Consider the following 14,172-nt stretch of genomic DNA (forward strand, 5'->3'; position numbering starts at 1 on the left):
CAAATAACTGGAATAAAAACTCAGTGGGCAGAACAGATACAGCTCAAGAAAGAACTAGCAAAGTGACAGAGCTGAAGAGATCATTCACAATGCAACATGGATCAAAACAATTGAGAAGAGATGTAAATATTAACAGAGAGGCTAAGTTATATCGAATATGGAGTGAAAATGTCTTACTTATGTGTCACCAGGGTTACAGAAGGAGGTGAAAGAAAATGTGAGATTCAGAAGATAATGGATGAGAAATTTCCAGAACTGACAAAAGACACTAATCTTCAATTCCAAGACCCCAAAGCACCTCAAGCAGGATAAATAAGGAGAAATTCACCTGTGGACAACAAAATAAAATCTCAAAACACGGAGGAAAAGGAGATGATATTAAAACCAGCTACAGAAAAAGGAATGTCACTTGGGCTGACACCTGGTTTTTCTACAGCCACAACACAATCCAGAAGACACGGAAATGACCTACTCTTCTGAGAGGAAAAAGATAATTGTTAAAATAGCATTTTATACCCAATAAAATTATCTTTCAGGAACAGAGTAGAGAAACTTTCAGATGAGCAAAACCAGAGTCTTCCATCAAAATACCAGCATGAAAGGAAATTCTAAGTGATACTCTTCAGCCAGGGGAAAAATGATCACAAATGAAAGTTTGATGCTCAAGGAAAAAATGATAGAAATTGATAAATATATGGATAGAACTAAATGAAAATTTACTTCATAAGATAGTAATTGTCTAATTTGTGGGATGGATAAAAATGAGATATAACTAAGATATAGGAAGAAAACAGCAAATAAGTTAGGACGAGAATAATCAAATTAAAATGTGCTAAGCTCCTTTTATTGTTTTAAAAAGGGTAAAATATTAACTTTGTATTCAAAATCATTAATTATTAATATGTTTAAGGAAGTCAGTAGAAGTACAGCAATAGAGTATAAAACTCCCAACTTTGGAGAGAGGGAAAAGAGAATGAGGGAAAAATAAATACGATCAAACCTAAAAGAAAGGCAAGAAAGGAGAAAAAAAGATAAACACAATAGGAAGGACAAATGAAAAACACAAAATGAGGGAGCAATGAGTGAATCCAAACATCTCACTAATCTTGACAAATTTAAAGGATTAAACTATCCAGTTAAAATGACAACGATTTTCAGGGTGGATTAAAAATATGACAATTATAAATAACTACAATTTTTAAAAACCATATTCTTAATAATATGGCTTTAAAAGACACAGCAAAAATTGACAAAGCTACAAAGAGAAACTGAAAAAAATCCACCTGTACCTTTCTCAATTACTCGTAAGACAGATACTCTGTAAGAGTACAGTAGATCTAAACATAATTAAGAATCTTCATCTTTGAACACTACATCTGAAACTAATGAGGTACTATATGTTGGCTAACTGAATTTAAATAAAAAAATAAAAAAAACCCGCTTCTATCTTCATGAAAGAAGATATTAGCTGAAAGACGGTTTCTATACAGTGTTCTTAGAGTTAAGTATATGGCACTTTCCTTATGCTTTCACTCATATGTTTGAAAATGCTTCTGACTTCAATAAAGAAGATGTTAGTTTAAAACAAAAAAGAAACTTCATCTAGTGGGTAAATATGAGACACTGCACTCAACTGGAAAGCTCACATTTTTTTCTATTAGGTTCTTACTGCTGCCATAACAAATTAACACAAACTTAGCAGCTTACACCAAACACAATTTATCATCTCACAGTTTTATAGGTCAGAAGTCCACACGGGTCTTACCAGGCTAAAACCAAGGTGGCAGGATTGCTATTCTTACGAAGGCTCTGGGGGACAATGAGATCCCTGGCTCATGAACGTTGTTGGCAGCATTTAGTTCCATGCAGCTGCAGGAGTGAGGTCCCCATTTCTTTGCTGGCTGTTGGGCTACAGTTGTTCTCCGCTTCTAAAGGCCACTCACACTCCACATTCTTTGGCTCGTGGGCCCCTTCATCTTCAAAGCCAGCAATGGTGGTGGGGTCCTCTTCATACCTCATCTCTTCTGCATTCTCTTCCAGCAACATCTCTGACTAACAGGAGAAATGTGTCCTACAAATCAATAAGAAAAGGATAACTCAACAGAAAATTAGGAAAAAGTTTTGGACAGTACTTTAGGAAAAGAGGATACAAGAATGTCAAGTGAAACAATATGAATAGATGCCTAATCTCATGAATAATTAGAAATACAAATGAAAACCACAATGAAACACACTTCATACCCACAGGATTAGCAAATGTGAAAACGGTTGAGATACTGGCAAGGGTGTGAAACAACGGAAACTCTTACATTTTTTTTTTTTGGTGGGAATATCAGAGGCATAACCACTTTAGAAGCTAATTTTGAATTTCAAAGTAGCTATATATATGTATACTTTACGATGTGGCCATCTACTAGGTATGGCCATCAAACAGTGGTTCACAGAGGGAAAGTTCGTGGTCTACGTGTCTCAGAATCAATGGCAGGTTGTAAAGATGCAGATGCCTGGACTCCACCTCAGAAGGATTCTTAGTCAGAATCCTTGGGGATAAAGTCTGAGATTTTTGTAGGTGTTCCAGTCAATGCTAATGCACACTGAAGTTTGAGATCTATTGCTGCAGGGCATCTCTTGCATGTGTATAGTGTGAGATGCATACAGCAGAGTTTATGGCTCTATTGCTTTAAAAAAGAATAGAAACGGGGGCACTTGGGTGGCTCAGTCGTTAGGCGTCTGCCTTCGGCTCAGGTCATGATCCCGGGGTCCTGGGATCGAGCCCCGCATCGGGCTCCCTGCTCAGCGGGGAGTCTACTTCTCCCTCTCCCACTCCCCCTGCTTGTGTTCCCTCTATTGCTGTCTCTCTCTGTCAAATAAATAAAATTAAAAAAAATAAAAAAATATAAAAAAGAATAGAAACTACCCAAATATACATTAACAGTAGAATGAATAAATAAATTATGGCAAATTCATACAATGCAAACCAATATAGGAGCTACATGCATCCACAGGTTGAATCTCAGGTACACAAACGGAGGAGGGGAAGCAAAAGAATATATACAATATAATTACAATGATACGAAATACAAAAGTGTGCCAAGTCAAACTATATAATTATATTACTTAGGGATACATACATATAAAATTTAGGACTACATACATAGGGAACAATAGAAACAAATTTAGGATAAAGGTTTCTTCTGTGGGGAGGGAGGTGGATGGCAGTAGGGACTTTTGGGGATACTGGTAATGTTTATAAATGGGTGTTCACTCCATTGTTGTTCTTTATAACTTACACATATGACACAAATATATATATGGATTCAATATATAGTACATGCTTTTTAAACAAGGGGGAAAAGCGGTTGAAGAGATAGTGATTAAAAGTTGATTGTGTACTTAGCAAACTTAGTTATTAATGCTTCTGAAAGTGCTTTTGACAACTCTTTAAGATGTTCTTACTAGGGATGACCAACAAGTTTGCCTCTAGGGCAGAAATTATGAAGAAGGAGAGCTAGCAGGGGAGTGAGGAGAAGAACTCTAACATTCTGACAAATGGCATTTGGGAAAACACTTCTACACTTTTCAAACAATTGTTATTGACCTGTCAACACTTCAGATAATTAAGGAGAGGTCCTAGAGAGGGTGAACCACTTGAGATTGTGTGCCCTGTCTTATGCTAGATCATGCTGATTGTGAGCAAGTCAAATGCCAAGCAATAAATGTGACCTTTTCAAAGACCAACTTTCCCATTGTGAAACCTGCCATAGTCCTTGGATAAATATTTTTCCAAAGCTATTTCTGACTGTACTGAACTGATCATCTATTTAATGCCACTGGTGTCATGCTAAATAATGTAGCTTCTCCAAATTTCTAATTTTTTTTCATTGAGAAATTAATATCCTGGTTGAGTCAGTTCTCTCATTTCCATATTTTTATAAGTTCCAGTATAAACAAACAGCTGATTCTGAAAAATAAAAATGATGAAGGGCAGCATTATTATGACCAGACCCTTCCTTCCTGATATGGCATTTTTCCTTTCCTTCCTCTACTGCATCGAAGGACAGAGAGCCCATGCCTCATCCCTATGAAATGTAACAAGATCCACATAGAAGTGTTTTCTAAAAGCAGCCTTGTGATATGATCTCGAGATTGTGCCAGGAAGGCCACAATAACAAAGTTTACTCTCATTTGTTGGCCTCTGTATCACATTTTCTGGTTACAAAAAAAAGACCTCACTTTCTTCCTGGGGACAGAGGAAATCCAACAGCCCCTAAGTATCTTTGCTAATTTACAATATAGCTGTAGTTATAATCTCTTGATATATTTGATATGGACCAGATACAAAGGATACATTCACCAGCTACCAAGAATAGTCATCATGAGGAGCTCTAGATGGGTGGGTTTAGAAAAGGAGCGACTGTATTTGTTTTGCTCTCTAACTTTTGTACAACCACCTCTTCACAAGATCTGTCAACTCCTTAGACCATGAGAATAGTCAAGCCTTTATACATACCACAGGATCAGAGAGGCTTGTTTTCATGATCTGCCTTTGTTACTGACAAGCTGTATGATTTTGGACAGATCACTTAACCATTTCTGCATTAGTCAGGGTAAGCTGTCATAATAAAAAGCCCTCCCATCTCAGTGGCTTAACATTACAAACAAGGATTTGTCACTTATGTCACAGTTACAAGTAGGTTGGATGGATTTCCTCCAAAAGGTGACTCGGGGGGGACCCAGGCTCTTCCCACTGTGGTTCTACCATCCTCAAAGGTGGTATCCAGGGTCACTGTAGAAGGGGAAGGAAGGAATGCATGGAGAAGTCTCACCCTCTCTTAATTGTCCTGGTCCGTAAATAACACATTCCTTCCCTCACATTCATTTGGTGAGAACTAGTCATGTGGCCCTACCTCTTTATAAGGGGCTGGGAAATGTAGTTTAGCTCTGTGCCCAGAAAGAGGAAATGGGGCTGGTGAACATCCTGCTAATTACTACCACAATTTCATTATTTTGGGCCTCGTTTGCTTAATCTCTAAAGTGGGGATAATTGTTTCTGCCAAGCCTAACCTGGAAAATGATGAGGAACATGAGTGCATACCATAAAATGAGAGCATGATCCAAATAAGAAATACTGAAAATGCAGGAAAGCACTATAATTTCTAACACCGAGTTGGGTCCAGGTTCTACGTTTCAAGATGACTCTCTATGGAGTCTAAGTAGGTCTATTTATTCAATCCTGTCAGAGTCCTAGACTTGATTTATAGGCAGGATTTTGACAGACACCCCCCCATTTTGTTTATGATAAAAAGGATGAAGTCCCAGAGGAAGTGATACCAGCAAAAACTTCACACATAAGGAACTCTTGGAGATATTTCACACCATTTGCACTTCACACCAAGTGCAAGGAGAAAATGCTGGAAGCTGACCCAAACTTAGAAAGAAGTTTAACAATTCACCAAGGCATAGAAAAGTTGCCTGCTCCACATCATAAGTTATATGATGAAAAGAAGGCAAGCACTCTTTGAACTACAGTTTTATCAGTTTTTTACAAGGGTTTAATTCTCAGTGTTTCTAATGTTTTAAATTACAATACACTAAGTATTAGTTTTACTATTTTTAAATTCTCCTTATGCATTTGCAATCAACAGTAAGACAGATTTTAATGTTTTGACAAAAATTTTTAAAGGTCACAAAAATAATTGTAATTTTTTCTCATGGTTATTAAGAATGACTTGCTCAGTCATTTCTATACTTCTGTGCTACCATGAAAAATAAGGACAGCTTGTATAGTGTGTTGATTTCGTGGGTTTCACTGAAAGAATTATGCCTAAGGAGAAAAGCATTTTTAATATGGCTAGTCTTCATTAGAGTTTCTATTCTTTAGGAGACAGTTTTGCCAGTGACAAGATGATTAACACTAAGTAAGCTTATTAAGATCTAAAAAGGACTGTTAACTGTAGAAAAATAGTTCCTTTATTGAAGGGTTGTCAGCTAGTCTAATTTATTAGCTTGTCATATTCTGTGAGTGCGAACATAAATCTTGTATTAGTGATCAAGATGAAAAAGACTTGGAATACTTGCCATAGCAAAATTCTTCACGTACTTTCCAAAGGTAAACACATACATCACCTTAGTCTTCTGGGTGGGAAAGTGTGATTACCTACATCCAAAAATATGAAACTCTATTATGGATGTCATGTGAGTGAAAACTGTAAACCAGAGCCTTAATTTATAATAGCATTGTGAGACCAAAAATGGGCTAAAACTTCAAAATGCTAACAAAACAAACCACATAAAACAACCACTTTTAAACACCTAAAGTAGCATAAATGAGACCAGCCATAATCTCCTTGGAAAAAAGAGCTAGGAGGTGTTTATTCACAAAAGTTAGGGAGGTTAGGTCTCTGGAATGGGTTTTAGGTCTTAATGAATCACTGAGTCATGTCCAGTTCAAACCAGCCTGAGTAAAGTAGGAATTTACTGGCTCAAAGTCCAGGCGGTCTAACCTCAGGCGCGGCTCCGTTCAGGTTCGCAAACACGGCCAGCAAAGATGCACCTCGCCATCTCTTGGCTCTGCTTCCTTTTCAGCACTCCTCTCTCAAGAGGGCAAGATGGCCACCGAAAGTCCCAGGTCTACATCTTCTGGCTCAGCAACTCCAGCCAAAAGAGAACTCTTCTATTCCTAATAGAACGACCAAAGTTCCGAGACTTCTCTCATCAGATTAACTTGCCTCATGCCCCTCCTTGGATTGGTTACAGTGGCCAGAGTGAGAACATACGTCTATCTTGGGGCTGCAGAGGAGGACGGCATGAGCCCACAGTGTTGCAAACCACACCGGCTGACAGTGGGAAGGGGTCCCGAAAAGAAGGATAAATGGAAACAGGGCAGGCCAAAAGAACAGATGATCACAATGGAATGTAATGGAACCTGGGAGTTTGAAGGACTTTAAAGTTCATAATCCCAGATCAAACTCTACCCCTGATAAGGGACCTAGGCTACAGGACTCCGAAAGGGAATAACTTTTTCTGCTTTTCCTCCTCCCATGACCAGGAAGCTAATTCCATGGATGAACAGTTCTGGTTGTCAGAGTTCTTAGACCACTGCCCGAATTCACCTTGCTGCATTTCCTCCCTTGGGTCCAATTTCTCTCTGCAGGAACATGAGAGGAGCAACTCCATGGTCTCTGCACTGGTGAACGCAGCTAGGAGCATCTTTCCCACCAGTCTTCAAAGGCTTCCTCTGCAGCCTACATACACATACACCGACAGAGGTGGATTAACTGTGAAGCTCTCAAAGTTCAGGCATCAGGGCCTCTCGCCAGCACAAACCCCAGGAGTGCTGAGAGTTACAGAATGTCCTAGAGGGAAGGAGAAGCCAGGGTTCCAACAGGAAGGATTCATACTGAAATATTTCCGGTAGACTGTCTGGATCTCTCAGGAAAAAGTGATCTGAATATTTCCTCCCTGACAAAGGGGAGACCAGTGATACATAAGGTATCCCTGCTTTGGACCATGGACACACTATTCAGAGCAAATCAGGGGAGTATTGGCCAGCTGAGTCAGGGCCTGGAAGGACAACTAGACTCAAAATTCAGAGACCTGGGTTTGAGACTTTGAACTATTTCCTTTTTGAATCTCAGTTTGCTCATCTGTAAAATGGGGATGATAATACTTTGTCTTCTCCTTAAAGCTGTAGAGAGGATCGAGAAAAATAAAATACATGAAAGTACTTGGAAAATGATGAAATCTCCATAAAAACAGGAGACATTCGTTCTTCTCCTTAATTCTGCAACTAAATGGCTCTACAGCTTTGGGCACATCCCTTCATCCTCACCCTTGATTTCCTCATCTTAAAACTGAGAGGGTTGGACTAGCTGCTCTCTAGCGGGCTCTCAGCCCTCATGTTATGTACACACAGCTGGGGCTCTCAGCTCTGGCAAGAGGAAAGAGGAGGGCTGGATCGAATTCTTTCCTGTATAGACTTAGACAAATCATTTAATGCTTTCGCCCATTTGCAAGAAGCAGCCAATCTAGGCAATAGAATTTCATTCTAGAGAGTGGGACAGAGAAAAATGCATTTTGGATAGTCAGGAGCCCAGCGCTTGGTTGCCACATGGCTTCATTTGGGAGTTAGAGAAGTTCAGAAACCAAACAAGGCACTTACAGAAAAGGATGTTGTTTTTAGGCACTTGCTGACTCATGGACTGTGCTGAGCACTTTCAGTGTATTATCTCATTTAGGCCTCACCACAATTTTTCAAATGAACAATTCACCCATACTCGCATAAAAGCTCCCCGAGATTCAGACATGTTATCTAACTCGTGACAGGATTTAAAGAAACTCAGAGGTTTCCTTAGATGATCCCACTCCTAAGGCACCAAACCAAAGTCGGGTGGGCAACAGCTGTGGCGCAAACCTCGGCTGGCCCAAAACTCAGGGAGGAAAGATTCCAAACCCGAAGCACCAGGGGCCTCCTGGAGACACCGAGAACCGACCTCAGTGAGCCCCGATTTGAGACGGATCACATGCCAGGAAGACCCGGCTCCTGCACCTCCGGCTTTCAGATTCGCTGCTGCAACGGGTTCAAGGGGGTGGATCTGCTCAGACACTTGCTTCTCCAGGCTGCAGCCTTCCCAGGGCACAGCGCTCTGAGTGACCAAACCCCATAGGGAATTTCTACATTGCTCAATTCCCTTTGCCTGTACTTATATCCTAATGATAGGACATTAAGATGCAAATTAAACAGAAACTTAGTAGGCAAATCATGTCACTTTCTAATGGATACATCAATAAAGGCCCCAAAGAGGCCCCACACTGCTGCCAAACTCCAGGAACGATTTCAAAGGCCCACCTGCAAGCCCCAGGCACAGTGTGTGTTAGAAATTCTATCTCACCCAAGTATTTATGGCCAGGGGTTCTTCCCCACCCCCAGGTAGCTGCACTTCCTGATGCTATCTCCCTCTCACCCCATGCCCTTTTCCGATATGGCCTGGGCCTGTGCAAATATGGGGGTCTTCAGGGTTGTGGGTGTTTTGGTCAGTGTGGTTTATAGAGTTACAGAGAGGAACTCGATCTCCTCTGAGTAAAATACTTCCACCACCAAAACATGACTCAGTTTCTGCTTGACATTTTCTTGCTGCCATTGTCTCCTCCCTCTTCTGTTTTCCTTTTTGCTATTTTTCCTTCCAAGAATTGACTGTCATCCCCTAAATTAGGCAATTGTTTGTTTGTACCTTGTCTATATAAAAAGCCACCCTATTAAAATCTTTGGCTTTTACAAGCAAATTTACGTTAGCCACCGTATCTTAGAAGGACAAACTGTTAATTATACATTTCAGTATCTCTGGCCCTTAACTAAGGACTGGTACAGAATATAGTAGAAACTTAATAAATGTTTTATTGTAAAATATTACAATCCTTTCAATTTCACCATCAAGTTCTTACTTACATGATTGTGCACTTGGAAAGCCAGAAGCCCTGGGCTCTGGTCCTAATTCATTCCCTAATTGGCTGTGTGATCCTGGGCAGATCATTCCCCTTCTTACTGGGCCTTGCTTTCTTCATCTACAGAATGACCAGGGTGGTGGTCTCTGCAATCTTCTAGATTAAGTTCTATAAGGACAGGGTTCAGATCTGTTGTGCTCATTTTTGCAAAGATCTAGATCTGCAGGACCCAGCACATAACTAGAATACGGCGGGCTCCCTGTGAATATTTGCTGAAGGGAAAAATTAAGAATGCTGTAATTCTAGGTTTTAAACTGACGGCACTGTTAAATTACACTTTAAACTTGTATTTGCTGTTACAAACAAAGTTGTTCCCAATTGTTTCCAGTTTTTCTTTTTATTTTTTTTTAATTTTTTTATTGTTATTTTAATCACCATATATTACATCATTAGTTTTTGGTGTAGTGTTCCATGATTCATTGTTTGTTCATAACACCCAGTGCTCCACGCAGAACGTGCCCTCTTTAATACCCATCACCAGGCTAACCCATCCCCCTCCCCCCCTCCCCTCTAGAACCCTCAGTTTGTTTTTCAGAGTCCATCATCTCTCATGGTTCGTCTCCCCCTCTGACATACTCCCCTTTTCTTCCTCTCCTGTTAGCTTCTTCTTTTTCTTTTTTCTTAAAATGTGTTGCGTTATTTGTTTCAGAAGTACAGATCTGTGATGTTTCCAGTTTTTCTAATTTTCTTCTACCCAGGCCTCAGATGCTCTTCTGCACAACTCTGGAAGCTTTTGAGTCATTTCACAAACAAAACTCTACATCTACCTCCAAGCTGACTCACTGGCTTCCTGGTGTGTTTCTCACCAAACCGATGATTGCCACACGGGCAGTAAAGGCTTGAAGGGCAACAAAGAAATGGTGCCCATATGGAGAACTGAAGTCAATTCATCCCAAAGTAAGTATTTATTGGATGTCTGTTGAGACACCAAATGTGTAATGTTTGTTTGGGGAGGAAGCAAGTACCAAGAGAGCCATTTCTTGTAGCCCTTGGGAATCAAAAATCTAGGACGTGTCCATCTGTATCGCACAACTCCTGGGTCCTACTCTCAGATCCTATTTGCAATGTCTGCCACTGCCCTGGAAGTCCCTCTCACATTCATAGTCTATACAGTCACACACACACCATTCAATTTTATCTCCTGATCATCACATTGCCTTGGGCCATTTTTCTATTTGTCTTACCTAAGTCGGAGATTTTTAAAACATGGATCCAGACACAGGTTTCCACAAGGGGGCCGTGAGTACTGAGGATTATGTGCAAAGTTTTATGTGTATGAGCATTTTTCTGAGAGAGGGTTCATAGCTTTCAACAGATTTCCAAAGGGATCTGGGACTCCACCACATGAAGAGTACTCCCCACCCACTGGCTGCTACGAGCCCTAGGAAGAATCGCTGTGATTCCGAGAAGACGTTGTTACTGGAGAGAATAGTCCCATGAATCTCCATTGACTTCTCCAAAAGAGCAGTCAAGGTAAATGTACAAAAATTCAAATTCATCAAGTGAGCTGAAAAGCCAAGAAAGCAGGCAAATGCCAATTTCTCATACTCATTCAGATACTGCAGGGAAAAAGGACTTCTTATTGGAAATAAAATCGGAATGCCCAGAACTCCTTCTTACCAGTTTTTATGATCCATTTGGGTGAAGTACCATGGATTAAAAACCTGGGCCAGCCCCATAGATAGCTGAAGTTGACGTAGATACTGGATCTAAATTGTTGGATCCAATCTTGGGCAAGTGAAGTGGAAGCAAGTGTATCTGCTACTGGAGAACGAAGGCCAGTGAGATCTGTGTAGGGTGGTCGTGCACGCTTGACCTACAAGCACATGCGTGCAGAGGATTCTAGACTCCAGGGCTCCTGCATCTCGTGCTGGGCTGCCCCATCGGAGTTTCCACAGTCAACAGAATCATGTAAGTCATGGTGCATGCTCCTCTTCTCTTTTGTAAGTTATGTATCAGAGAAAGAAATTCATGGCAAGGTGATTTTTTTTGAGGAAAAGCTGCAGACACTGATAACCCCACACCCATCCGATGGGCAGTCTAATTCTCTCTTAAAGGTTAGGAGAACTCTCCGGAAGGAAATCTGGACCCCAAGGTGGGGGTAGAATTGATTGGCAGAAAATACGGGCATTGTTCACAGTCAGCTGGCTGGCCCAGGTCCTTGACTCGGGGTTGTAAAACTGGTAAGGAGATCGGGGTGTTGTGGCTTCCTTCTGTGAAAGGCCCCAGTCCTCCTGCCTGGTTCTCTCCTTCACTCCCTTCACCCCTCACTTCCTGGGCCTACCTGGTTCTGAACTTTTGGCTTCATTTCCCATTCCTGATTCTGCTCTTGCCTCCTAGGGAGGATGACTAATTTGGGTAGTTCGGTTTTAACCAACTCCCGAGTGTGCGCACTTTCTTCAGGACACTGGTGTGCTTCCCCTCTGGCTGCTCTGTTCTGGCTATTCTAGCTGGTGGACTTGGGGTGCCCCGGGGGGCACAGTTTGCATAATTTCCAGTAGTTGAAAGTGATTCAGAAGAACCTTGGGAATTTGAAGGTAAATAGACCCTAACTTTGCGATATTGGAAAGCAATTTTATGATTAAATGTCTACCAATTTGCAAAAAACTCGGTTTGAATGTATATCTTTGGTGGTTCCACCTCATCTCAGCCCTCCCTACTCTCCCCCCCCCACCGCCCACACAAAAAAACCATGCCATCACATGAATGGCACAACTATGTCACAATGAAGAGATCTGTCTAGGGAAAACATAGTAAACACAAAATCTCTATTAACCAGAATACTCCGGAAGTAAGGAATTCTAGTTTTCTGAAATTTCCAGTAAAATTCTGGTTAAAAATTCTCATTCCCTATATCTTGACACCATAAATAGATTTTAAATAATTTGCTCTAAGAAAAATAATCAGAGGCGTACAGAAAGCATGGCACTGTGTATCACTGGGAAGACATAGCTGCATAGTGAATAACTTAAATGCAGATCAAGCCCCGTGAATGCACCTGGAGCCAGTGGGGAGCAGAAAGCAGTTTATGGCCCACAAAAGAAGAATTTATATAACTAGTGATTCTCAGTGGCCTTTGGCTAGGTGTGTGTGTGTGTGTGTGTGTGTATGTGTGTATATGTGTGTATGTGTGTGTGTACGTGTGTGTGTGTGTGTGTGTGTGTGTGTTTTATAATTTTGCAGGGAAGTTGGGGGGACCACTCTTTTGTCTCAGATTACTTATGACACCTCTCCTCCTCCCACTCTGCATCAGTTAGGGGCCAGTCAGGAAGGTCAAACAACGCCAAGAGCTTGGACAGAAACATTTAATATAAAGATGTCCGAACTAGTAAGGGTGATTAATTCCTGACGGGGGTAAAAGAAAACTTCAAGGAGTTCAGAAGTAACACCTCCAGAGAGCAGTGAGAAGAAGGAACTAAGAACTTGGCCTCTGTAAGGGTAAGAATCAGTCTGCTTGTGGCAAAGACCCTCGCCAGGGGTGTGAGCTGGAAATGGTCTGTAGGAGCAGCCTGCCAGGTGGTGGAGAAACTGGCCAGAGGCTGCAGAGGGGACCTGGTCCACAGCACTGGTCTCTGGGTAGTGGGAGAACTTGCTGGAGGGTGCAGGCTAGTGGAGTTGGTCCATGCAGGATGCTGAGATGAACATGACCAGGCCCATCCACATGGACCTGCTGGCGCCAGCACCAGGAATAGCAAGGGAAATGCCTTCCTCCTGCTCGGCTTTAGCTGCAAGCCAGCACCTTCTATTAACAGAGCCTAACACCCAGACAGCTGGCAAAGGAGAAATGTCCACAGGTCCAGCTCCAGTATCACCAGGCAGGGAAAAGAAAGGTAAATTCAAAGCTGAGAGGTAGTCAGTTGGTATCTGGCACACCCACCTTCTCTGTGTGGGAAACATTCACTTTATGATAAGTCTAAGAATGGAAAATAAAAATATATGCTATATGTAAAATATTACCAGTGATTACCATTGGATAACATAATTAAAATGGATCTCTCAGACTTGCCTGCGTTATCTGAATATTCTATAAGTAATCACACATCTATTTTTATCTGGAGAAAGGATTACCTTCAAAGAGTCTCATTCATTACAGTTTTACTGAATTCTGTTAGTTTAAAGATGAAGCTCGTGATTAAGCAAATATACCCATACGGTTGAATGGGGCTTAGGAACATTCATGGATCTCTAAAGAACAGAGTTTTAGAGGACATGCCAAGCAGTCTGCAGGTGGAGGAGTCCAGAATCCCTGGCCCTGCCATAATCTGGAACAGGATTCACCCTCTGGCTGCTTGTCCTAAATTCCACACCCTACATGGAACATACAAAGGGCGCAAGAGCAGCTCCTAGGCCAGAACCAGCGTGGACCATGCTGATGCCCGCGTAAGCGGTCTGCTCTCTTGGATGCTGGAACCTGCTTATCTAGAGCTTCACAACCTGCTTGCTGGTCTTTGCTTTGGCTAAAAGTCCTTAGATTTTGCATCTTTCCTCCTCCCCTTCCAGGTAGCTTTCCTTGTCTCTCACCAGCCTCCCCAGGGCTTGAATTTAAGCTAGCAGAAACAGCAAACTCTGGAGGTTTCCACTGGCCCGCCCCTCCCCCACACTTCCTTCCTAGTGTCTGTGTCCCTGTCAGTCCTCCACCCAAACGGACCTTCCGCCCCTTTCAACCAGCTC

The sequence above is a fragment of the Callorhinus ursinus genome, unplaced genomic scaffold (assembly GCF_003265705.2).
Source record: "Callorhinus ursinus isolate GAN/ISIS: 27379988/994484 unplaced genomic scaffold, GSC_fseal_2.0 scaffold25, whole genome shotgun sequence".
Lineage (NCBI taxonomy): Eukaryota > Metazoa > Chordata > Mammalia > Carnivora > Otariidae > Callorhinus > Callorhinus ursinus.